This window comes from Vombatus ursinus, unplaced genomic scaffold, assembly GCF_900497805.2.
Source record: "Vombatus ursinus unplaced genomic scaffold, bare-nosed wombat genome assembly UNPS02007344.1, whole genome shotgun sequence".
NCBI lineage: Eukaryota > Metazoa > Chordata > Mammalia > Diprotodontia > Vombatidae > Vombatus > Vombatus ursinus.
Window position 1 is genome coordinate 4,901,956 of NW_020947122.1, and position 27,787 is coordinate 4,929,742.

General features: G+C 40.3%; 1 protein-coding gene across 3 annotated transcripts in view; it reads left to right on the forward strand.

Annotated features, from left to right (window-relative positions):
* The first annotated feature begins 21,261 nt into the window (after positions 1-21,261).
* AMOTL1 (angiomotin like 1) overlaps positions 21,262-27,787 on the forward strand; it is a 255,024-nt gene continuing 248,498 nt past the window's right edge. The window contains exon 1 of one of the 3 annotated variants that reach the window (XM_027849355.1): positions 21,262-21,406. The gene's annotated coding sequence lies outside the window, so the exon portion shown is untranslated. Of the gene's footprint in view, positions 21,407-24,868; positions 24,949-27,787 lie in introns of those variants that run through there. The other 2 variants (XM_027849356.1, XM_027849360.1) reach the window with 2 other exon arrangements.

Consider the following 27,787-nt stretch of genomic DNA (forward strand, 5'->3'; position numbering starts at 1 on the left):
AAGGTTTCTGAAGCTGGAGCAGCAATTGGTACCTGGTTTTCTGGAATGTGCATGTTGGGAAGTCTGGCAGCAGTGACCAGGAGGAGACTGACTAGGGCATTCTTGGACATTGTGGACTATCTGCACACTCTCTCTCTCTTTCTCTCTCTCATCTATTCTTCTTGTCTACCTACTTATCTCTCATCTCTCTGCCTATCTCTCTCATCTATCATTTATCTGTCTACCTACTCATCTATCTACTTATCTATCTCTAGATCTCTATTTGGCTTTAAATCTAGATAGGTAGCAATATCTCTCCAGATAGAAAGATCTAGATAAATATAGAGATAGAGTGCTAGATAGATATAGATACATATATATACATGTATATCTATCTATAAATACACGCATGTACATCTATGTGCCTCTACATACACATGTGTATCTATTCATCTATATGTACTATCTATATAAACACATGTCTCCATCCACATGTATATGTATCTATATACATCTACATACATATCTCTAGCAACACATACATATATCTATATGTACACACATATAGTTATGAGATAAGGGAAAATACAGGAGAGGATACTGCCCTTCCTCTCCCTTTCCACTAGTGTCACTAGTTGGTGGAATTGTCAGTAAGAATCAGCCCAGGCAGAAATAGTTTTAATTGGTTGTCATACTTTTGCTTGCTGGTCTGACCTTGATTGGCAGCCCTGTCAGCCAGTGACTGGGAGCACTTAGGAAGCTGTTCTCCCTCTCGTTCAGCAATTCAACATAATTAGAAGATCCAGGGCAGCTTTCTGAGCGTGTGTATTGTCCACTGCCTCTCTGGAAAAACAACGTTCTTAAATCTTACAGTGTGATTTTAACTCTAGAGAGAAGGAGCCATTTTGGGGCATTGCAGACAGTCCAGTCTCTAAAGGCATGTAAGCTATGCTGATGTACACAATAGGAGAGCTGGGAGGGAATTTGGAGATCATATTCAACCCCTTCATTTTTTTTTTTTAAGGCAACTGGGGTTAAGTGACTTGCCCAGGGTCACACAGCTAGTAAATGTCAAGTGTTTGGTCTGAGGCCAGATTTGAACTCAGGTTCTCCTGACTTCAGGGCTGGTGCTCTATCCACTGCACCACCTAGCTGCCCCTCAACCCCTTCATTTTACAGAGGCCCAGAGAGGTTGTGTCTAATCATGTCACATAGGTACTGAGTTGGAATCCACATCCTCTGACTCCAGATACAGGACCCTTTCCATACCCATCTTTCTTTCCCCATGCTGCATCTCCTAGGATCTTAGGAGCATGGACTTACAGCCAGAAAGGACCTTAGAGGGCATCTGGTCCAGCTCCCTCATTTTATAGATGAGGAAACAGACACAAAAAAATTAAATGATTTACCGATGGCCATACAGGTAATAAGTAGAAGAGCTGGGATGTGAACCCTGGTCTTCCTGACTCTAACTCCCCAATCCACTATGGCAAACTGCCTCTCAGCATAATGTGCAATTACAGAGTACCATATGAACATTATAAACTTTCTACAAATACATGAGGGGAAGGGGAGAGGGGAAATCATGGTTTGCACAGAGAAGCCTGCCTCTGTTTACTGGGGTTATAAGCCTCAGGCCTGGAAGATACAGGGTTACAAAAGCTCCATTAAAAAACCAGAAGAGAATGTATGTGCAGGCTCTTTCACCTGGGCAGAAAGACGGCCATTGAGTCATCAGCTCTATTCTTCTCTGCTCAAGCAGGTCTATAGAGGCAGTCTCTTAGTCCTTCATTTGTCAGATGACTGACTTTCCATTTTTAGGTTAACCAGGAGAACTTAAAGGCCTCTTCTGATTGAAATCTCCACATTGAAATCATCTTGGCTTGCCTTCCTGTTTGTTCAGAAGGAATGCGATGACTGATAGAGGCATGCCCTGGCCAGGACTGTACACGAGCCCTGGGCTCACAGAAAGAGAAACACTTAGAAATTCCCCATCTTCCAAAAAAAAAAAAATCCACACTGCTCTCCTTTTCTCCCTCTCCCCTTCTCCCCATCATTGCCTTGTTCCACCTTTTTTCAGCTTATTCCCCACTTGACTGCTCACACCTCCATTCTGTATTCTTCAGCAATTAATGGATTCAATCTGCCCTGTATTCAAAGGATAATAGGAATTAGTGTTGGAAGGGGTCATAGAGATAACCTAGTTTAACTCTCATTTACAGACAGGAAATTGAGGCTTACTCTAAATCACACTGTTATCAAGTAACAGAGCTACTTGTTTCAGATAATCTAAGCCCTTGGATTCCAAATCCCAGCCACTTTCCACTATATCACATTATATCTGTTTTGAGCTTGTCTGAATGTTGCTTTCTTTCTTCTCCTCCCCTTCCCCCCACCCCCCAATGATCAAGCATTTATTTTTTTTCTCCCTGGAACCTGCCCTCATTAAAAAAGGGAAAAAAAAGCAACAACAAAGTAAACTCTTGTTATAAATAAGCATGGTCAAGCAAAACAGAGTCCTACATTGGTCATGTCCAACAATGTGTTTCATTCTGCATATTAGTCCATCTCCTCTCTGTCACGAGGTGGACAGCATTCTAAATCATTATCTAAAATCTAAATCTAAATCTTCTGGAGTCATGGTTGAGCCATTGCATTGATCAGAATCTTTTAGAACTCTTTTTAAAAAATATTGACATTGTTGTATGTATTGTTCTCCTGGTTTTACTTATTTCCTTTAGCACTAACTCATGCAAGTCTTACCAGGTTTTTCTGAAATTGTATCTTTCTTAATTAGTACTCACTCACTTTCATATGCCATAATTTGTGTTACCATTCCCCAGTTAATGGGCACCCTTGAAAGTTGCTTTTTTTTCCCTATTCTGTCTCCACAAGCAGGTCATAAACAACATGGAGGCGGGGCAGCCGATTTCTTTTATCATCTGTCCAGAATACCTAGCATAGATTTCTGTCCGTACTGTGTATTTGTTGAGTTGAATTATCTCTCTGGATCCAAATGCTACTAACCCTTCAAGCTAAAGTTCCATTCTCTTCATAAAGTCTTGCTTGACTATTCTATCCCACAATAATTTTCCCTTTCTTTGAAACCTCTGTTGTATGGTAGTACATATTTTAGCAGTTAATCATAAACTGACTTATGTAGTATTACTATTAACTTGTTTCATGAGTGAATGTCTCATTTCCTCCAACTAAACCGTAAGCCCCTTGAAGGCAGGAACCATGGCTCAGAATCCTCTAAATCCCTCTCTCAATGTCTACCTTCTACACAGCAGGCACTTAGGATTATAATTTAGAGCTCAGACAACCTTCTCATTTATTCAGATAAGAAACTGAGACCTCAAGATGTTTTGACTTGCCTAAGATCTTATTAGTAATAAGCACCCAAACCTGTTCCTCTAATTCCAAAGTTAGCATTCATAAATATTTGTTCAATTCAAGTATTGATGTCCCCAAGAAGATGTCCTCATCCTGTTTGTGACTGAGTCTGTTTTATGATCCTCATGTTTACTTTTAGGGATTCCTTATATAAAGGATATGTAGAATAAATGGAACAATAAGGGAGTTTACCATAGTTTGAGACTAGGTTAGCCCTTAAAGTCTCTAAGATCCCTATATGGATAAACAAGTGAATCTAATAGCAATAACAACTCATATATAGATAATTTTTTATGGTTTACAAAGTACTTTACATGTATTACCTCAATTTGTCATCAAAATAATCCTATGGTATGGGTAATATGAATATTATTATCTCCATTTTATAGTTGAACAAACTGAGGCTCAGAGAGGTTAAATAACCCAGGTTATGCAACTAAGAAGTGGCAGAGACAGGGCTCAAAGCCAGACTATTCAATCTAAAATCCATTGCTCTTACTACTATATGGTACTACTCTGTAAGAGCAGTTTATTAGTTCAGGCTGGGATCAAATACCAGGAATAGTGATGAAACTCATTTATCTCTAGCAATGCCGACCATAGCCAATCCAGGCTTTCTTAACCAGTGTGATTCTTGTCCATTTCTTTTTCCATATCTTCCATAATGGATCTACCCAATGCATGGGAGGCCTTCTTCAGGGTTCTTGAACATTTTGTGGGCACCAGCCCATTATTTGGACTGTTTTACTCCCTGCTGTCAACATACTCTTGTTCCACTGCCTTTTCTGACCATGTACCATTGCTGTCTTTTATACCACTCCTTGGGTACAAGTATAGCAACCCCTTTGGCGCTTCTTCCTTCAACTCCAACTAACACTGGTAGTTTGAGTCATTAGGAGCTAGCTAACTATTTCTCCCTTCATGGTCTCAGGAATAATCTTGAGGAATTAGATGGGAAAACTGTTACTTTTGAGCTCACGCTGTTGTGCTCCATATTAATTATCAATAGTTCAGCCAGAATTTATTAGCTTTTAGAAACAGGTATTTTTTAGTAATTAGCTATGACCTCATGGACAATAACATGCCAATACAGTCCATGAGGTTTTTTTGGCAAAGATACTAGAGTAGTTTGCCATTTACTTTTTCAATGGATTAAGGTAAACAGAGGTTAAGTGACTTGCCTAAGGTCACACAACTAGTAAGTATCTGAGGCCTGATTTGAACTCCTGAAAATGAGTCTTCCTAACCCCAGGCCTGGCACTCTATCCATTGAGCCACCTAGCTGCCCTCACCAGAGATAAGTTATTGTTCAGTCATTTCAGTTGTATCTGATTCTCTGTGACCCTATTTGGGGTTTTCTTGGCAAAGATACTGGAGTAGTTTGCCATTCCTTCACCAGCTCATTTTACAGTTGAGGAAACTGAGACAGACAGGGTTAAGTGACTTATCCACTGATTCACAGCTAGCGTCTGAGGCCAGATTTGAACTCAAGAAGATGAGTCTTCCTGGTTCCAAGCCCAGTGCTCTATCCACTGTACCACCTAGCTTTCACTTTACCAGAGATAGTGGTGTTCTATTATTTACAATCATATAACATCATCAGAACTAACTTGATGTTAAAAAAATTGGCCTTTCTGCCAAGGAGCAGCTTATTTTAAGACATCTGGGTGGCATAGTAGACAGAAGGGTGTCAGAAAGACTTGAGTTGTAACAATACTTCAAGAACTTACTGGTTGTGTGACCCTGGTCAGCTAACAGCCTTTTTCAGCCTCCTTTTTCTCATCTGTAAAATGGGGATAATAATAGTATCTAACTCAGAGGATTGCCATAAGGACTAAATGAGATAATATATGTAAAATGTTTTGTAAACCTTAATGTAAGGTATTATCCTTGCAGATGTTAAAAAATTTAAAAGGCTTTAAGATTTCCCCAAAGCAATCCAGCGTCTTTTCTTCATATTCAGTGCTGGGCCTAGCTTATTGTCCATCTGAAGTGCCTATTCCAAATATATCGCCTGATATAGTAACCTAGTGGGTAACCAATTTAATCTAGGTAATACATATTCTTCATCCACTTGATTTTTTCTTCTGTGGATAGTTCTACCAATTTATATTGAGTGGCCATGGATGTCACTGAGAAGCTCAGCTGAGTTTGTTGCACAATGACATCCACAAACGACTATCCTGATTATAGAGTTGGACTTGAAGGGACCTTCTACATCTTATCCAACTCTCTCATTTTATACACTGAGGACAATGAACCCCAGAGTAAGTGATTTGTCCAAGTACACCAGGTCATAAGTAGTAGAACCTGGTAATTTGGATAGCCCTACCCTGTCAATCCAAGTGGAACTCATGGGGCTTGAAGATAATTGGAGGAAAACTGGGAGGAAAACCTGTAGGAAATGCACCACCTTGGGGGAAAAGAGGACATCACTCTATGAAGTCACTCTATTTCAACTTCTTTTCAATGAAATGACCAAGACACACTCAGAGATGAGAAGAACAGGGTGTGTTCTGTACTCCTGGGTGAATTATGTGAAGCTAGAGCTCATCAGGAAGCATAACTCAGGGGTAGACTAGAACCAGCTCAGTCTAGCACAGTGTTAGAAGTACAACCTCACCAGGCATTACATTTTCCCCCTATCAGCTCTCCATGAAGGATTCTATCCCCTGTACAAAATCAGGGAGCTTAAAACTGGGACTTTTTCCTCTAGAAAGGGGCTCACAATGCCACTTATTGGGTTGTTGTTGTCCAAGCACCCCATTTTGGGGTTTTCTTGGCAAAGATATTGAAGTGATTTGCTGTTTCCTTCTCCAGCTCATTTAGCAGATGAGGAACTGAGGCAAGTAGGGTTAAATGAATTGCCCAGGGTCACAGAGCTAGTAAGTATTTGAGGTCAGATTTGAACTCATGAAGATGAATCTTCCCAACTCCAAGCTCTATCCACTGCGCCACCTAACTGCCTAACAACTGGTAGCAAAAACTGCACGTTTTTACTATAGAGAAAGCTAGACAACTCAGGCCTATTCAACAGCGCCTACTGGGAACAGTGGAGACCTGTAGCTGAATGAGAGGAGGACAGAGGCTAGAAGGTGGAATCACCACTTCCTTCTGGGAACTCTGAGAACTTCAAGAGAGGTTGGTGACAAAGGCCATCTTCTGGGATCTGCAGAGAGCTATAGTTGGTAACAGAAGCAGTTATGAGAAGCTGGGAACATTTTACCTAGAGCAGGGCAAAGTGGTGTTCTATTGTTTACAGTCATAGAACATCGTCAGAACTAACTGACTGAGATTATAACAGGTGTCTGGAGAAGGGGTGTTCTTTGGTGGGTGGTAATATTTTTGATGACCTCTGTAATGCTCTATTTGTTTTCTTTGTTCTATAAGAAACATTTTTTTGCCCCTTGAGGCTGTAAACTCTGTGTTTACAACGGAAGTTGGTTAGTTAGTTAGTCAAGGAACATTTATTTACCACTTAGCATATTCCAGGCACAGTTCTAAGCATTGAGAATATTCATACAAGCAAAAAGAAAGAGAATCCTTGCCCTCAAGATGCTGACATTCTACTCAGGGAAGCCAATGCATAAAAAAGAAGCTGAAAAGAGAAGGGAGGGAATGGTGTTGGTGACAACACAGTGAATGAAGTTCCAAAATTTTCTGAATGGGGGGCAGCTGGGTGGCACAGTGGATAGAGCACCGGCCCTGGATTCAGGAGGACCTGAGTTCAAATGCAGCCTCAGACACATAACACTTACTAGCTGTGTGATCCTGGGCAAGTCACTTAACCCCATTGCCTAGCCAAAAAAAGACAAAACAAAACAAATAAAATTTTCTGGATGGGAGTATCAAATTCCTCCAAATATAACCAGATTCATCATGTCATGTGCAAGTCTCTGATAAAAAGGTTACATTATGTGAAAGCACTTAAGAAAAGTAAGGCATTATTACTGTTATGGTACAGACCATAGACAATACCACCTCCTCCACAAAACCTTCCTTGTTCTACACACCCCCTGTGCCCATAATATTCTTCTCCTCATACCTCATATAACCCCTGGATTTTTATCTCTTTATGTACTATCATTACTTTTGCTATCCCCCAAAAGACTGTAAGCTCCATGAGGGCAGAGACTAAGCCTTAGCTAACATTTTTATATCCTCTGTGCCCACCATCATGCCCTCTGCTTGTTAAGTGAATGAATCAACGAATGAACAAGTACATGCATGACTGAGTTAGTGAATGGTTTGGCAAGAGCACTCCTAGCTGGGCCAAGGAACAAAGCAAGGAGACCATGGTAGGAAGTTCATCTTGTACCTGGACTACACAGGGAGAATGGGGGAAGGAATCTGGGTCAGAGCCAGGCAGACCCAGAGAGCTCTTAGCAAATACTCAACAGTAATAATTATGTATAGCTTAAAACGTTACTGCCTGGTGTTAGAGGAGGTTGGGAAGAGAAGGGGAACTTTGCTGCTATTATAAGATAAGTGATGTTCCCTTAAATTTCAGTCGGCTTCCTGTATCTTGAGCTCAGTTCCATTTAATTCACTGCCCATTTACATCAGCCAAATGGAAAAGTCAGACTGGAGCTATTTCCCTCCCTCCTCAGCCCAGACTGTGTATGGTGGCAGTTCCACTGAACAATTCATTTTCTGAAGAACAGGAACTCTTTCCTCAGCTGACACTAATTGGCTCCTGATCTGGCAGGCTCAGCAGGAGCTTTAGATGGCACTGAAGACTGAATTCCTTTCTCCTCCAAGGGGCAGGGGTGGGCAGTGGGGAAGGAGGCAGGTTCTCAAGGTCAGGAAGCAGCAACAGGTAAACACAGAAGGGAATTTGCTCTTTCTGAATAGTATTAAGATCCAGAAGGAGGATGGGCAGTGTGGTGGAATAGAGCACTGACTTAGGAATCTGGAGAGACCTGATTTCAAATCCCAGCTCTCTCATTGACTAACTCTGTAATCCTATTTTGTAGCCTCAATGTTCTTATTTGTAAAATGATGAAACTAGACAGTCTAAGGTTTCTTCCAGCTCTATTAAATTCTATGAGCTCTAAATCTGAGAAAGACATAGTTTACTTCCATATCATGGGTTTTTTCACCCACCCAAATTTTTATTTATTTTATTCTGAACTTAAGAAATAAAACAAACATTTCCATAGCATAGTAGAATAGACAAACAAGATGATTGTACATGAATCTGCAAATCTATTATTTACAACTTGCTATTCCTTTTAAATATATAATAAAGCTATCAAGTAACTTTCTTTTTTTCTCCCTTCCCCATTTCCAATTCCCCATCCTAGAGATGGCTACAATTAGACACAAATAGGTATATATATGTAAAATTATTCTATACATACTTCTATTTATCAGTTCTTTCTCTGGATGCAGATAGTGTCTTGCTTCATATGTCCTTTGTAGTTAATTTGGGTATTTATAGAACTTGGAGTGTGGTAGAGATCTAGACTTTTACTCATTTCAGCATCCAAGGGCTGACTATGCACAGAGAGCCCTGGGAGAGGACAAGGGGATACAAAGATGGGTAAGACATGGTCTTAAGCTTTTTGTGGAGCTTAGAACCAATGAATTTGTGCCCTTCTTATGTCTTAGATCTTATCACCTAATTGTAGACTTGGAAGGTACTTTGGGGGGGGATCATCTTATCCTACTGCTAGCTGTTCAATAGGCCAAACAAGTTGTATATAGGCTGTCAATATTATCTGAATTGGTTAGTGGTGCAGTCAGTTATGGTCTCCTTATTATATGTGATCTATTATCATAGAACCCTTATTATGAAGGAAGCAGCATAGGACACTGAAAAGTGCACTGAATTTGGAGTCAGAAGACCCAGGTTTAAATTTTGGCTTTGCTACTTCCTATCTGTGTGATCTTGGACAAGACACAAACTCTCTGGGCCTCAGTTTCCTCATCTGCAAAATGAAGATGTTGGACTTAATGACCTCTAAGGATTCTTCCAGCTCTGAATCTATTATCCTACAGTCTATTTCAACATATTCAATTCAATTTATTTAACACCTACTCTGAGCAATTCTGATGAATACATTAGAGAAAAAATATCCATGCTAGGGATAAGCCAGATTATGAACCCTGCTTGAATTTTCTAGATGATTATCCACCATGTTTTAAACTGAGATCCAGACAGATTAAGTAACTTGCTCAAAGTCACATTTAGTAAGTAAAGTGGTAAGTAGCAGAACTGGGATTTGAACTTAGGTTAACTGACTCAAAATCCAGGGCTCTTATCATTACATCAAACTATGAAAGGAAAAGCTTTAGGTCTGTTGCTTCCAAAGTCACCAGGTTGGCCCTGGACCCCTGAAAGACATGGAACTGGGCAGTTCGGTGACCTGATACCCTCATGCTGGCTACCACAAGAGCAGAGAGTACACTAAACTCAAAGGAGAAAATGTCAGTTCTCCCAGGGGACTTGCCAACATTCTCTCTTCTTGAGTTGCCCAAGAATCTTGGCTTATTTTAGTAATTAGAGGCCCTCAGGGTTTGGGGACTGAGTTTGCTGTCCATACTCTTCCTCTAGGATAGTTACCAGGGTAACAGTGCTTTGAGTCTCTGTCCCACTTGTATTTACTGGCAGGGATACAATACTGTGGGCACCCTGCCACCCTAACACAACCACTCTTGGTACTTTCAAGCAGAGGCTGAATGAGTGCTTGTCAGGGGTCGCATAGAAGTGCTTCCTATTGGAGTATGAATTTTATTACCTTGAATGTCTCTTCCTAGTCTAAGATTTTTGGAATTCTGGGGTTTGTTTTCCTTATACTTCTGGTTACAGTGCCCTGGAATTTTCAAGGGCACTTGACACTCTCGAGTCTCAGCTGCTCACATCAGTCATTACAATTCACCCATTCTGAAAGTCACCTTCACCGACTGGGGCTGAAATGAATACACAGCAGAGGGAGGGAGGATTCTGTATTATGCCCTGGTTACACTGGATCTGGGGAATTGTGTTATGGGTGCCACATTTTAGGAAGGATATGGTTAAACTGGGGATGTCCAGAGGATGGTGATCCATCTGATGGTGAAGGACTCAAGTATATGTCATGAGAGAATCAGTAGAAGGAACTGCGATTGCATAACTCGGAGACTTTGCATAGGATAAAATATCTGGCTTCAGATAGGTGAGAGCAGCTAGATTGTGCAGTGGATACAGTGCTGGACTTGGAATCAGAAAGACCTTAATTTTGAATTTCATCTCAGACATTGGCTATCTGGGTGTAACCTTGGGTAGGTCACTGGACTCCTCTCAGCCCCAGTTTCCTCATCTCACAGAGTTGTTATGAGAAACAAATGAGATAACGTAGGTAAAATACATTTGCAAACCTTAAAGTGTGATAGCAATGTTAACTATTATTGCTATTACTATTATTCCATGAAAGAGAGGTTAGACTTTTATTTAGAGGGCGAAACTAGGAAAAATGATTGGAAGACAGGAGAAGGCACATTTAGGCTGGATACATGGGGTGGGTGGGAAGGGAAACTTCCTGACAATGAGAGCTATCCAAAAGGGGCATGGGCTGCCTGGGGCTTGGGGTGATAGGTGGGTAAAAAACCCCCTCACTGGGGTTCTTCAAGTAAAAGCTGGATGAGCACTTTGGAGACGTGTTGTAGCAAGGATTCCTGTTTAGGTATAGAATTGACTACATGACCTCAGAGGTCCTTTATAGGTCTGACTATAATTTCAGGGTTGTACACATAGATGATGAGGATGATGCATGCATTGCCAGAGTTAGCTCAGTGTGTGGAAGGCTCTGAAGGAAACTGTAGGAGAGAAGAGGTATTACTGCCTACCAAATTGAAGATCTACAGAGCTATTGTGCTGACCTCATTGTTGTATGCCTGTGAAACCTGGACAGAATACCAGTGCCATGCCAGGAAACTGAATCTCTGGAATTGTCTTAAGAAGATTCTGAAGATCACCTGGCAAGATAAGGTACCTTCTAGAGCTAACCTGCCAACCACTCAAACTCTGCTGAAGGGAGCACAATTCAGATGGACTGGCCATAAGTACATTTGCCTAAAAGACTGTTTTATGGTGAACTTATACAAGGCAAATGCTCACATGGAGGTCAGAAGTGACATAAGGACACTCACAAGGTCCCTTTGAATCTGTTGTGAGATATGGAAGATACTGGAGTGCTTTGCCGTTTCCTTCTCCAGTTCATTGTACAGATGAGGAACTAAGACAAACATGGTTACTTGACTTGCGCAGAGACACACAGCTAGTTAAGTGTCTGAGGCCAAATCCAAACTCAGGAAGATGAATTTTTTTTGGATTCCAAGCCTGGCACTTTATCCACTGTGCTACCCAACTGCCAAGAAGCATCCAGTAGTCTGACAGTGATTGAAGATTAGGAAGAGAGAGGGTTATGATAGAGAGGGCTATCTGGAGAAGGCAGCATGGAATGGGATCACTTGTACATGTGGAGGGGTATTATCTTGAGAAGGAGAAGGACCACCTTATTCATGTGAGAAAAGGGTGAAGGAGGAAATGGGGAGAAAGACATCTATCCGCATAATGTCAGATGAGGAGAAGGAGAGATGAGGTAACTCTAGGCAAATGGCTTCAAGTTTTTTGGTGAAATATGAGGTAAATGTCTCAGCTGAAAGGATGGGGGGGAGAGGGAGGGAGCCATGGGAGATTGGTCACAACTTATCCATGCCTTCATAGTCCTTTTCCCCCACAAATCCTCTGTTGGGTATTCAACTAAAATTCTACCATTATTTCTCTGTGTCTCATAACATTACAAGAATAACAATGTAGCACGTAGCAAGGTGGAGTAGATGCAGCTCTGGACTTTGTATTCAGAAGAGCTGAGTTCAAATTCTGCCTCAGATACTAGCTGTGTTGCCTGTCACAACTTTCCTTAGCTTGCTTTCCTTATCTTTAAAATGAGAATAATAATAGCACCTACCTCAATGATTGTTCTTTAAATACCTACTCTGTGTAAGACAACATACCAGGTTCTCTGAGAGACAAAGACGGCGATGATGGCGATGATGGCAATGATCTAGATCTGAATTGTAATCCACTCCCAAACCAGTGACTTTGAACAGCATCCTCAAAATTCATACACAGAAATTTGACCAGGATGCTTAGTGAAAGTTGTTCCTATCCTGTTCCAGGCACAAAGTGGGGTCCAGAAGTGACACAGAGAAAGTTAAATGTGCTCCAGGAAAGAAATCATATGAAAAGCAAAGGTCAAGCTGAATAGGGAAGAGGAAATTGTGTAAGAACTGAATTTGGAATCAGGATACCTGAGTTTTAATCCTAGTTCTGACTGTTACCAGCTGTGTAATATTGTGCAAGTCTCCTACCTACTCTGAACCTCATTTTCCTCATTTGAAAAATGAGCCTGACTAATTAGATAGTCTCTAAAGTCCCTCCCAGCTCTCAAAGAGAGCCCAGTCTCACAAACTCTGCCTTGAAGAGGGATGACTTTTTTTTCTCCTGACTGTCACCCTGATATGGGCACTTGTTACATATATCGTTTGGGCTCTATCTATGAAAGCAAGTAAAATGGAGCTTGGAGAAAACTGTAAAAATGGTTGTTGTAAGGATGAAATGAGATAACTTGTGTAAAGAGCTTCATAAACCTTAAAGGGATAGCGACTGGACCCATAACTCAAGACAAGAAGGTATTTATGGAGTTGAAATCACAATATTCAAGAAATGGTTGGAGATCTTCCAAAGAGCTTTTCTGCCCTTCTTACTACATGATAATGATAATGCTATAACATTGAATTAATGGTACTAGAGAGCATTGTAATAAAAATAGCTCATATTTTTGTTGTTGAATAGCTTCATTTGTGACCCACAATTTCATTGATTTAGGGAGCTGCTGGTTAGGTTTTTCCTCTATCAAAGAAGGTTAGCACCTTATCTGAAATTTATAATTTTGCAGAGTTGCCTAGGACATTGGGAATTGTCCTTACCTGGTCAGGATCACACTGTGAGTATCAGCAGCATGACAAGGACCCAGGTCTTTCTGGCTCCAAAACCAGCTCTCTACCAACTGCTCGACACTGCCAAATCTTAAAGTACTATACAAATGGGGTGTATGGGGTGTTTGGAGAGGATTAGTTCCTCTGGTGTGAGAGCTGTTGAGTCATTTTCAGGGCTGCTCATCCATCTTTGGTATCCATCTACCACTCAACTCTCCCCTGTGGCTCCAAGAAGCTGGGACATGTACGGAGACGACATCCCGGTAAAACCATCTAGGCAGATGGGCTAAACCAAGCTGAGGCTAACCTGCCAGTAAATTAGGGTTCTATCTACCTCAAGGTTCTATCTACCCACAGGGAAGACTTCCCCTGTGGAATAGGTGTATATGTTCCAATGGTCATGAAGCTGACAGAAGTAGGCACTGTGGAGCACTTAGAGCTTGGCCAGACACCAAAGATGCCAAGGTCATCCACTGCATCCAGAGCCATTGCCAGTCATCTTGACTTTCTTCTTGCCACTGGGCCCACTTCATGAAACCACTTCAAGAAACTGCCCCATGTAAATCCAATTTACTCCTGAGTCAAAGGACACTAAAAAGAAGGCTATATAAATGGTAGTTCGTGTCTCTCACCCTGTCTATATATTTAGCCAATCTCAGTTAAACTGATGCATGGTACCCTTCACACAACTTCTGGTGTACATTCTATTTTTGGTAGTAGGTTTCAACCATCATGTGTCTCTTCATTCTCCTTTGAGTGACCTTCAATTTTAATTCTTTGAGGATTGTGGTATTTAATGATTTGTAGCTGTGTAACATCAATGGAAGAATATTGATGTTGAAAAGCTGAATTTGTGTTTCAGTGAGAAATTTGGGGACAGTGAAAATGCTATACAATTTCTCAAACGAAAGGCAACCCATTTTCTTCCTCTAATTCAATTCTAGGCCTAACCAGAAAATACTTGATGTCCTTGCCAAGTAGAGACATATGGCAACCAAGGGCAAGACTAACTTAGAATATCAATCTATTTTTTTTTTTTGCAAAATTTCATATAGGAGGATGGTGGAAGACCATGAGCAATATTATCTCAGCATGATATCGTAGATAAAGTTCAAGACTTGGAATCAGTAACACGTGGATTCAAATGCCAGTGATGTTTATTAACTGTGTGAATGGGCAAGTCTTATAATGTCTCTGGGCCTCAGTTTGCTCATCTTTAAAGTAAGGATGATGATATCTTATTGTACTTACCTCCTAGATTTATTATAAGGCTCAGATGTGACAATATATGTAAAGTGCTTTTCAAATTTTAAAGTGTTATGTAAATCAGTTGTTATTATCCCAAACCAAAGAGCAGCCACGGACAGAAAAACTAATTTGCAGAAATCTTGGTATGAGACATAATTGTCAGATCATTCCAAGAGCAGTTGGGGATGAAATTGGAAAACAACAAACATATGAAAAGTAGAAAAGTTCTGTCAACATTTTCATAACAAAAATTATTTTCTTCATCAATGACAGTGGAGTCTCTAGGATTCTAACAAAATAGTCCCCCATATCCTTCATGAAGAAGTTGAAATGTGCTCTAGTAGAAATAATACTAAAGGTGAGGTGGTCTGACTCTACCCAGACAGTAGATTCAGAAATGACTCCCACATCATTAACCAGTTGTTTTTTGTCAGTTAAGACAGAGTCAATTTCATTTTATTCAGTGTTCACTATATGTGTATATTAATGTAGATATATAGTTTATCTGTGTGTATATCTCTGTGTACATATATATATATACACATATCTATCTATCTCTTTATCTATCTGTTTGTCTATCTGTCTATCTGCCTGCCTATCATTGCTGACTCTGATCTAAAGGTTTTGTGCCCCTTTGAGCCATAAAGGAACGAGGATACAGGAAAGTGAAGTTGGATGAGTGCTCTGATGAGCTAGAGGGCAGCTTGAACCAGCTAGCGAGAGCCTGGTGGTTAAATCTTCATTGTGAGCATTTACACCTTGGAAATCGGCAAAGGCTAAAATCAGTGCGTGCTTTTTAATTTTGTTGATTATCTAAACTTTTACAAAGTAATAGAGAAAACATTAATAATGTAGATTAAATTTAAAAGTGTCTCGTGCCTGTTCAGATAGCCAGTTGTTGAACATTTACCAGCATACCTCTGGAAGAGTGATCAAAAGCTGATTAAGACACTTACGAGGTAATTTGGTTTTGCTAATGCTGGCCGTATTGCTGACTTCCACCAGATGGACCAATCTCTTTGAGAAAGCCCTTTGCAGAATGTTGTCTATATAGCTCTGTGTATATGTACATATACACACGTGTATATTCACAAACACATGTACATTATATATGTATATATGCACACATGCATGTATATGTATATGTATATGCATATATGTATGTATAATTATCCTTTCCACATTGCAACTTTCCCCATTGCAGTTTCAATATATCATGGTCAGCATAAGGAATAAAATACGAATTTTGGGGGAGTTTTGCAGAAGCTACAGATGCATGAAAGCCAGCAGATGACACAGAAAAAGTTTAGAAACTCAGAAATGCATAAAATTTATGTATAGTATTGTATAATGTCAACATATTTTATCTTCTAATACCATAATAATCCAGACTTCTTCTCTGGTACAAAGGGAGGGCCAAAAGTTTTTATGTGGATTTTCCAGATTTTAGGGGCTCTGTGCCCCTAACCCCTGCAATGTGGAAGGGATAACTGTATATGTATACACACTCTATATCTATATCTATATCAATAGGTATTCTATCAAGTGTATTTATGACTTCATGACTAAGCTGATGACCATGGTCTGTGAATTATTCTACCATAATGAAGGTTTGTTTCTCTCTCTTTTTCTTTCTCTTTCTCTCTCCACACATATATACACATATATGTCCTCATGGGATATCTCAGAATTGGAAAGTTCTTTAGAAGTCATCTTTCCAACCTATAAATTGGATTTGATATGGGCAAAGACACCCTGAAGCCTAGCTGATTTCACAGGAGGCTGAAAGATTTCCTTGATCCCAGGAGACCTTGTAGTGCTTTCCTCAGTAATCATATTACTGGGGGCAGATCTATTTTGGAAACATGGACGTAGAAAGGGCTTTCTGAAGCCATCCCACCCATACTCCTGATATGATTTCTTTTCTAGCGTTAGATATTTGCAAAGACAGACAATGCAGCTTTCTTCAGTAGGCCAGTTTCAAGTTTCATCTGTGAAGTCAGGAATCTCTTTTGAATAGATGACCCAAATCCTTTAATTTTTCAATGAAAACTTATTTCCTTGTGATTTGCAGAGAAGAGCGTAACGTAGCCACCAGTGGACCAGAAGTTAGTTTCTCATGTTGCTCTATTTTACCCCTCCTATGTACACAATCATATTCTAACTTGTATTCATGGAAAGAAAATCAGACTCGGACTCAAGAAATCTAGTTTCTCATGCCAACCCTGATACTTTCTAACTGTGTGACTTTGGGCAAATCATTACCTTTGAAAGCCTAAGTTTCCTCATTGTAAGGGAAATGCCTTATAGACTTTAAAGTCCTATAGCAATACGTCTTACTATTATAGCTTATCCCCCTAATAGATAGAGTAGAGGGTCCTTAGAGGCAAGGACTATGGCCTTTTTAATATTTGTACCCCATTAAGGCCTAACAAAGTACCTCCTTCTCCTAAAATTTTGGTTCAGATCTGTGATTTCATCAATGTGAATTCTTGGTACATAAACTCTTGTTCTGATGAAAATCTGGAACTGGTCTATAACTTCAAGTCTTAGAATCTTGCTTGGGCCACTGAGAAGTTGTGACTTATTTGTCTCTGGTCATTCATTTAAGTCAGAATATGTCAGAGAAAGTCTGTGAATCCAGTCATTCTCTCATCTTCCTTGTATTATTAAGTTTTTAGTATCTGTTGATGTAAATTTCTTTTTTTCTTCTCTCTTCCACCCTAAATTAAAAAAAAAATTAAAATGAAAAAATAGTATTTGTTGAACTGAACTGAATTGACCTGAGCAATCTACACTTTCTCAGAGAAGAGATGTGTACATGTGTGGGGCACAAAGTCAGCTAGCTCCAAAGCTCTCACCTCTGTCCTACCTCCGTGGGAGAGTTGAAAATTTATTTCCCCCCAGGAACATACCCCAGAAGTCCTACTGAAAGAAATTCTGCTCAGTAGCTTGGCATCATAAGGACTTGGCTGGCTTACTGGGTGGAGCTAGTTTGGCTCTGAATCCTCATGTTAAAAATAAATGCAGTTTATTGCTCTTAGTTCTTAACCCATTAACATCTCTACTGCTTTCTTCCTCCTTTCCCCTCTCTCAATCCTTCCTCCACCTCAGTAAATTTCTTTAATTTCTTTCCCCAAGATTCTTCCTTTTGTTGCTTTGTTTGGATAGCCACTTTAAGAATATCAAACAAGTTCCTGGAATCTCTTGAAAAACTCATTCAGAAGTCTATTAAAGGGAAATCAACAATAGCCATTGTTAGAAACCAGTATCCTACTTCATTCATTTGATTCATTAATTCATTCAGTCAATAAGCATTTATTTAGTACTTGCTATGTTCCTGGCATCGTGCTCCCACTAGGGATACAAAGTGCTGCTGAAGAAAGGTGGAGACCCTTCTGACTGGGTCCCCTACACATTTATTTACACAACCTCAACTGGTGGGGCAATCCTACTACACCTCCCTTATGAACTCACTATCCCACTCTCCATAGCAGCTCTTCCAAACCTTTCCATCCCTCCTCAAACTTCCCATACCTTCCCTTCCCTTCCCCGACTCTTTCAGCTGAGAACCTTCCTCCTATGTTACAGACAAACTGGAGGCCATTCACCAGGACCTCCATCTTCTTCCTTCTTCCTCATCTCTTATCACTCAGGTACCTTTTGCTACTGTCTCCTCCTTTATCCCTGTCTCACATGATGAAGTAGCCTTGCGTCTTACCAAGGCTACTTGTTTAAGTGATCCCATTCCATCCCATCTCCTCCACGAGATTGCCTCCTCTATTTTCCTCACTCTTGTTTATGTTCATTCTCTCCCTCTCTCTTGGCTCCATTTCTATTGCCTACAAACAGGTCCATGTCTTTCCTATTCTGAAAAATCCCTCACTTGATCCTTCCACCTCTGCTAACTATCATCCTATATCCCTTTTGCCCTTAGGAGCTAACATCCTCGAAAAGGCCATCTACAATAGGTGCCGCCACTTTCTTTATCTCTTCTTAATTTCTTGCAATATGGCTTTCAAACTTATCATCCTACTGAAACTGCTCTGTCCAAAATTACTAATGATCTCTTAGTTGCCAAATCCAATGGTCTTTTCTCAATCCTTATTCTCCTTGACCTCTCTGAAGCCTTGTTAATCACTCCCTCCTCCTTGATACTTCTTGTCTTTGGGTTTTCAGGACAGCACTCTCTCCTGGTTGTCCTTGAACCTATGTGACCACTCCTTCTCTGTCTCCTCGCTGGATCCTCTTCCAGATCACTCTCTCTAACCATGGGTGTCCCTGAGGGTTCTGTCCTGGGCTGCCTTATCTTTTCCCTCTGTATTACTTCACTTGGTTATTTCATCAGTTCTCGTGTATTTAATTATTATCTTTATGCTGATAATTCTCAGATCTACCTGTCCTGCCCCAAACTCTCTGCTGACCTCAAATTTCATATTTCCAACTACCTCTCAGACATCTTGAACTGGATGTCCAGTAGACATCTTAAATTCAAAACGTACATAATGGAACTCATTATCTTTCCCCTTAAACCCTTTCCACCTCCTACCCTCCCAGTCCACCTTTGCAACATCTCTCCTATATGTCCCCTTCTCTCCTCTGACCCTGCCGCCACTCTGGGGCAGGCCCTCATCTTTTTATGTCTATAACATTGCAATAGGTCTGTGTGCCTCAAATTCCTCCCCTCACTCCAGGCCACTCTCTATTCAGCCACAAAAAAGATTTTCCTAAGGTCTCATCATGTCACCCCCCCTAGTCAATAAAATCCAGGGGTTTCCTATTGCCTCTATTTTGTTGCTATTGTTCAGTGATGTCTGATTCTTCATCACCCCAAACCTCCTCAAACTTCCCATACCTTCCCTTCCCTTCCCCGACTCTTTCAGCCGAGAACCTTCCTCCTATGTTACAGACAAACTGGAGGCTGTTGCCAGGAACTCCATCTTCTTCCTTCTTCCTCATCTCTTATCACTCAGGTACCTTTTGCTACTGTCTCCTTCTTTACCCCTGTCTCACATGATGAAATAGCCTTGCATCTTACCAAGGCTACCCCATTGTCCATGGGGTTTTCTTGGCAAAGATCCTGGAATGGTTTGCCATTTCCTTCTCTTTGGATAAAGGCAAACAGAAGTTAAGTGACTTGCCCAGGGACACACAGCTAGTAAATATCTAAGACTGGATTTGAATTCAGGTCTTCCTGACTCCCAGGCCCAATGCTTTATCCACTGAGCTGCCCCTGAGATCATATACAAAATGCTCTATTTGGCATTCAAAGCACTTCATAATCTAACCCTCTCTTTACCTTTCCAATCTTTTTTTTTTTTTTTGGTTAGGCAATGGAATTAAGTGACTTGCCCAGGGTCACACAGCTAGTAAGTGTTATGTGTCTGAGGCTAGACTTGAACTCAGGTCCTCCTGAATCCAGGGCCAGTGCACTATCCATTGCTCCACCTAGCTGCCCCTACCTTTCCAATCTTCTTACACCTTCCTGTCTGACATTACTCTTTGATCCAGTGATAATGGCCTCCTGACTGTTCCACGGACAAGACATTCCATCTCTCAGCTCTGGACATTCTCTCTGGCTGTCCTCCATGCCTAGAGTGGTCTCCCTCCTCCACTCTGACTATTGACCTACCTGGCTTCTTTTAAGTTCCAATTAAAATCTCACCTTCTACAGAGGAAGCCTTCCTAACCCTTCTTAATCCCAGCACCTTCTCTTTGTATATATTAGTTTGCATGTTGTCTCCCTCGTTAAATTGCAAGCTTCTTGAGGGCAGGGACTTTCTTTTCCTTCTTTTTGTATCCCCAGAACTTAGCACAGTGCCTGGCACAAAATAGGTCTTAATAAATGTTTATCAAATATTTTTAAAATATTAAAAAACATAGACAACAAAATAATCCCTTTTGTCAAGGATCTAAATCTCTTTAAATTTGTCGATTTCCTTTGTTTCTTTTGTCCATTCTACTAGGGCTAGGAGTATGATGGAGATGGGGGAACAACACACACATAGAACAAAACATACACAAAATAAAATTTAAAAACTGCCTGAAGGAGAGTCCTAACAATTACAGGTAGGGTGCTATGATTTCATATAGTACTCTTTCTTTTGGGAAACCTGCCATCCTTTCTTTAACATAGTTGCTTGCCTCTCCTATTTTATTAAATACATATGGTCACTTTTGCAAGGTGCAGAGAGAGGAGACAGAACACTGCCTTTGTCTCCTTTAATATAAGAATCCTGTAAGCCCTCAGCTCAGAAGATCATTTAGCTTGGCAACTAGCTCAGTGTTACTGCTCCTTTTGAACATGGTGGTGGGGTGTGTTGTGTGTGTGTTGTGTGTGTGTGTGTGTGTGTGTGTGTGTGTGCTTTCTTCCTCCCGGGGAGGCTGTCTACCTCCTGGGAGTTTAAATAACTGTTTTCCTTCCCTACTGCACTTCAGACAATTTGATTCTTGAAGGATAATGATATGACTTGAGAAAATGAATGCATTGCTTCTATCCTCCCATGCGAGAGAAGCTGATTGGTGCTTTCCAGCCTTCTGCAGCACCTTGAAAACAGTCAAATTCCATTGATTTACCTGGAGAAGCCTATGCATGTCTGGGCAACAGCTGCATTGTTTGGATGGAGTCATCACCGGATGAAGCTGCATTAGCTCAGCCAGGGAGCACTTTTTGCTCTTTTTAAACTCTGTGGCACTGAGAATGAAGTCACTTCTCTTCTCTTAAAACCAACAGCTTTGCCCTAAGGTTTCCTGTTATTATTATTTTCAGCCAGCTGCTGCTTGTGGATGGTCTTTTGAGGTAAGGAAGTTCTTGCTCTGTTGTCTTAAGGGTGGCTTTGGGCAATTTCTCTGGTGAGAAGGGGGCCAGGCCATGCATGGCTCAGGGACTCATAGCTGTACATGGGGAGGCAGTCAGGCCAGCTAGAGGCAGCATGGGGTGCCTGGGTTTGGACCTGGGCTAGAATCTCAGCTCTGCCATCTGTGTGTCCCTAGCCAAATCAACCTCTCTAGTTTCCACTTTCTCAACTGTAAAATGAAGTAGGGTTGAACTAAATGACCTCTCAGGTCCCTTCCAGCTCTAAACGCATTGAGATCTCAGAAGATCCTAGCCCCTGGTGCTGAGAGGCAGAAACAGCATTTTTGCCTAAGAAAGCTGGTTCTGAGGTCTTGGGGTCTGCAAGCTGGGTAAGGAGTTCCTTATTTAGCTTTGAGTTGGGGAGAGTGAGATATAAGAGTAATGATAGATAGTATTTATATAGCACTTTAAGGTGTACAAAACACTTTACATATATCCCATAGCGATGCTGAAACCAAATTTGGCATCTGCCTCAAGAGCAAGGAGCAAGGTGGCAGCTTGAGGAGAACCAGGGCCATGTGGTCTCAATTAATTGTTGCTGAATTGTTCACTCTGCTTTCCTTCCCAAGGCTTTCAAAACTGGGCTTGTGTTTTTGGCAGGACCCTTAGCAGTCTGATGACACCTATTGATAGCCAGAAAATCAGCATCTCTCCAGAGAGCCTTCATTTCCTGATTAGTCTGCTTACACTCCTCATTTTTTCCTTAGGAAGATAATGGCACCTGAACTCTGTCCCAACATAGTGATACTTTGTTTGAATGAGCACTTCACTGGCTAGGAGAGGGGTTTTCAAATAGCTTTTTCCTCTGGTTCGTGGGACCATCTTCTTACTCTTTGCTTTCCCATTAATGGTGGATCTGTTGACAAAAGGGATCATAAAATCCTTCCATCAGGATGGGGGTAGTTAACTGAAGTTTCCCTGCAGAATTTTCAGCCTGTTTATATGAGTCATTCTTATTGCCTAAATTACCTCAACTCTACTTAATCTTTGGTTGGCTTAATGAAGACATCATATTTATGGCAGAGGAACATGCCGGGTGATGATAAATAGCTTTTGGAGGCAGTCAAGCAATGATTAAGCCAAGACATTTGACAATTACAGGGGGCCCTTTATTACATTATATACCCCAATGCCAGAAAAATCATTCCTCTCCTGGGACAAGGCCCCTAGCAGCCCAGCAACCTAACGTGAAAAAGGTGGAAAGGATCTCGTTTGGACAGGAGATTTTAAGCCGCTCCTTTCCTTTTTATTTTTTTTCCTAGAAAACATTTCCAGAAGTTTCTATGTCTAGAAAACAGTTTTAGAGAGCTAGAAGTAGCAGCAGGGCTAGGTATGTGTATATGAGAATCCATTTATAGTGTTCAGTCTCTAGCCATGAAATATGTTATTACATCTGTTTTGTGTGTTTGTGTTTGTATGTTTGTGTTTGTGTGTTTGTGTACAACAGTGAGAAGCATTGTGGCATAGTGGATAGAGGACTGGCCACGGAGTTAGGAAGACCTGGGTTCAACTACTGTCTTTGACACATAACGGACAGCCAGGTGGCAAAGTGGTTAGAGCTTGAGGTTCTGGAGTCAGGAAGATCTGAATTCAAATCTGGCCTCAGACACTTACTAGCTGCATGACCCTGGTCAAATCACTTAACCCCAATTGCCTCTCCCTCCCTAAATATATATCGATAGCTATATCTATATATCTTCACCCTTTCAGAGTTTGGAGTTGGGAGGCATTATACTTTAATATTGACTTAGGAACACTTATATTTAAGCTTAATTGTATTTAAGCTGAATGGTCAAGTACATAGAGAGGAATAAGATGTAAGAAGACTGGGAAGAGGTGTGTGTGTGTGTGTGTGTGTGTGTGTGTGTGTGTATGACAGTCGATTGTAAATGACTCTAAATGCCAAATGGAAGGTTTCATATTTGATCCTAGAGGTAATAGTGAGGCACTGAAGTTTATTGAGTAGGGGGTGACATGGGCAGACCTACCTTTTAGGAAAATCGCTTTTACAGCTGAGTGGCGGATAGATTGGATACTTGAGGAAAGGAAACCAAGCGGCAAGGTATTGCAATAATCCAGGTGATGAGGGACTGTTTTAGGAGAGTGCCTTCATCAGAGGAGAGAAGAGGGTATAAAAAGATATTTCAAAGGTAGAATTGATAGGACTTCGCAACCGTTTGGATATGGGAGCTGAGAGTGAAGTGCAGAGGCTGATGTATAGGTTGTAAGCCTGGGAGACCGGACTATAAGAATGGTGGTGACCCCTACAGTAATAAGGAAGTTAGGAAGAGGAAAGGGCTATACGGGAAAGATAATGAATTCAGTTTTGGAGATATTGAGTTTAAGATGTCTATAGGATATCTAGTTCTAGCTGTCAAACAGGTAGTTGGAAAGACGTGAGAACAAAATGTTAAAGATGGTTATCAAGATATTAAAAATTATATAAAATTTATTGTATAAATTATATATTAAATTATATATAAAAATTATAAATAAAATTATATATAATTATATATTATAACATATACAATATATAATATAATATATAATATATAATAATATATAATATATAAAATTATATATAAAAATATAAAAAATATTAAAGATGGATATCAAGATACTAAAAAAAATTCACCTGCTCCTGGTTAAGAACCCTTGCCCTAGGTTAGATGATGTTCCTCTGGTGGCAGGGCAAGGATACTAGGGAGCGCATTTGACATTATATGTGGCAAGGCTACATATCACTAAGGAAAAGGGTTATTTTAGTTACATAGAGAGGCAAAATGATCAATTATTTTGTAAACTGATTATTTCATTCTTAATAAAGTCAATGAAAAATCTCTGAATCATTCTCTCCCTTCCCTCTTCATAGGCAGACACATTGACTCAGCTTCCTTTTTGGACCACCCTCCCCACCATCACCCACTGCCTGCCCCCTTGATACTGCCTCCCCTTCAAGCAGAGGAAAAGTCAAGAATCCTAGGATCCAGTGGAAAATATTTTCTTAGAAATTAGTAAGTAGGGGCAGCTAGGTGGCGCAGTAGATAAGAGCACCGGCCCTGGATTCAGGAGGACCTGATTTCAAATCCAGCCTCAGACACATAACACTTACTAGCTGTGTGACCCTGGGCAAGTCACTTAACCCCATTGCCTAGCCAAAAAAAAAAAAAAAAAATTATTAAGTAACTGAGAATCACAGAGCAAAGTTTCTAAAGGAAGAGTCTAAAAAACACATTTGTAAATATTCTTGTACCAACACTTTGATGGCTATTGACTGAGCCTTCTACCAGCAGAAAGAGAAATCTTCCAGGGACTGACTACATAGATTTCTGAGAATTGTAGCCCAAGTGACTAGGTTTTTGGAAACCTTCCTCATCTGTCTGCAGATGAGTCTGCTTCACAGCGTGCCTACATTACCATAAATTCTCAAAAACTCCAGAGTCCTGCCAGGCCTAGAGACCTCTTCTCTGAACCACATCAGAGTGGTAAGTAGGGCCTTGTGGGGTCTCCTCTGGGAGGGCTGTTATTACCTTTTGCTCCTGTGGAAATTTGTATCTGATACATATATTTACCAGGCTAACCCCTAGAGAAGCACAGTAGGACTGATGGGAGGTCAGCCTCTTTGGTGTGTGATAACCCCCTTGACAGAGGATATTGGGAAGGCTTTTTTGTTTTTGTTGAGTCATTTAGTCATGTCTGACTCTTCATGACCACATGGATTTGTTCATGGGGTTTTCTTGGCAAAGATATTGGAGTGGTTTACCCTTTCTTTCCATAGTGTGTCTCCATTTTATAGACGAGGAATTGAGGCAAACAGGGATTGTGACTTTCCAGGAGTCAAACAGCTAGTAAGTGTCTGAGACTGGATTTGAATTCGCATCTCCATGACTACATGCCTGGTGCACTATCCACTGCCCCACCTAGCTGCCCCTGGGAAGCCTTTAGTCAACAGCGATTCTGCTTGCTCCTTCCCTGAGGAGAATCTATTTGTACATCTTCCCCCAACCCTGACCTCTTCCAGGTGGAAAAGGTGAAGTGGGGGGAGAGCAAGGTAATGGGCCAAATCACTGTCAGAAATTTTTTGGTGATTTTTCTTTTTAAATTAAAAATATAAGTGTTGTATTTACAGTGATTTGTTCAAAATGAAAAATATATATATATTTTTAATTTACTGTTTATTTTTCAGATATTTTTGTATTGACCAGTCTCATTTCTTACTAAATATGTTTGTTCGTAGATTAGAGGGAGAATAGGTGTTATGAATATTAAAGAATCTTTTCGGACCCAAGATCTATGATTTCATAGATATAAGGAAAACTCCATAAATTTGAGGAAACTCTCTCTACCAGTTCAGCTCATTGCAGACTCTAAAATTTTCAGTCTCAGGGCAAGAGTTCTTAATGTTGTTTTGTATCGTGGAGCCCTTTGGCAGACCCCTTCTCTGAATCACATATGAAATAAAATATATAGGATTGATTATGAAGAAAACAAATGAAATTAAAATGTTATAAAAATATTTAAAAACAAAAAAATTTATGATTTCAAGTTAAGAGCCCTTGTCTTAGGGAGTTGCTTGATCTAGAGATCCTGCTTAAGGTTACACAGCCAGTGTGAGTTTGAATTGGGGTGGGACTTAAATCCAGGTCTCTTCCAAGTCTCAAATTCTGTGATTTCTATGATACTATCTACTAGTATCTGTCTTTCAATGTAATCAAGAATATAACCATATATTAATTATGTTTATATATAATTTATGTGCATACATATATTTCTGTATTATATGTCTATGTAAATATACACATAAATATGTATTTGTGTACATGTATATATACATATCTATACATATATATGTAGATTCCCCATATATTTCATATACATGAAATTTCCCATATATTCTCCATACTTTTGACAACCATCTTCCTCTTGAATAAAATTCTTCTCTCTGGGATTCCTTGACACTGTGGCATTTAAAAAGTTCAAGAGACATAATTTGTGGATAATTAGGTCATTTTATTAATAATACTAGCATTTTAACAAAAGGTCAGTGGTACTCTTGAATGCCAAAGACAATCATGGAAGCAGCTCATGGCTTCTATGCCCCTGGAAGAAGGGTGTTCTTGAGTGTGTTAATCAACTCTGATTGGTTAACAATTAATGAAAGAATCAATATTACAATGAGGGACTGGATCTATTCTGATGAACTTTGATTATGTAATTTACTTCTAATTTGGCCAGCTAGGCAATCTATTCAAAGAATTATCCCCACACAAACCTGAGTAGAAGGTTGGCTAGAGTCTGACCAGATTGAGGAGAATTAATTCAATCTCTTTATCAGTAATGTCTTTCAAGAGACCGAACTTTGAAATGAGGACCATAGAAAAAGGGGGAACTCTGGATCTCCCTAAATCACTGGTTATTAATAATAATTTCTCTCATTAGTACAGTTTCCCCTCCTCACCCTCCTTTTCTGATTACTCATTCTCTGTCTTGGTTCAATTTCCTATTTCCATTCCACATATATAAGCATACATATAAGATCACTTTTTCATATTTCTACTCTTGCCACTCAACCCTTTGAGATCTCAACTATTGTCATAGCTTTAGAGTTCACCTATGTAAATGACTCCAATTGTATCTTGGATCTCCATCTGCTTTTATCTAAAACCACTATATGATGATCGGTTCCCGTTTTATATTTATTTGTTTTTATCATCATCCTTCTAATCACCTCCAAACCCTAGAGTCATCCCCTGCACTCCCCAAGTCCTGTTCCAAGCAATAACTGAGGGAGGCACTTGGGCCTTCAATCCAGGTGACAAGGTCTGGAAGCAGTGGCTTTCCTTCCCATGGCAGGCTGGGAAACTGCACTCCTAAGTTCTGAAATCCTACACCAGCCTACATCTGGGAGAGAGCACTGCAAGGGAGGATGGAGTAGGGAAGGTAGTCCCAGAAGAGCCCCAGACTGTATCCTTCAGGTTTCATTCACCCTTCTCCTGTCACCTGAATTTGCTCCAGGTGTTGTGAATCCTACTTCTGGTTCTGCTCCTCTTATCCTTCTTTTTTAATGTCTCTGGCATGATACAGTGGATAGAGAGCCAGCCACAATGACCTGATGTACTGATATAATGATCACATATACTGATCATGTGACTCTGGGCAAATCACTTAAACTTCCAGTGCTCTAGGCAACTAAGACTCTAAGTTGCAGAAAACGTGCTGACATGCATTGATGAAGGGAGTTTTTTCACTTGGGAGTTCCCTATATCAATGAAATTACAATTTCAGTCCTTATCCTTCTTTGTCCTTCACTTTTCATTTCTACTG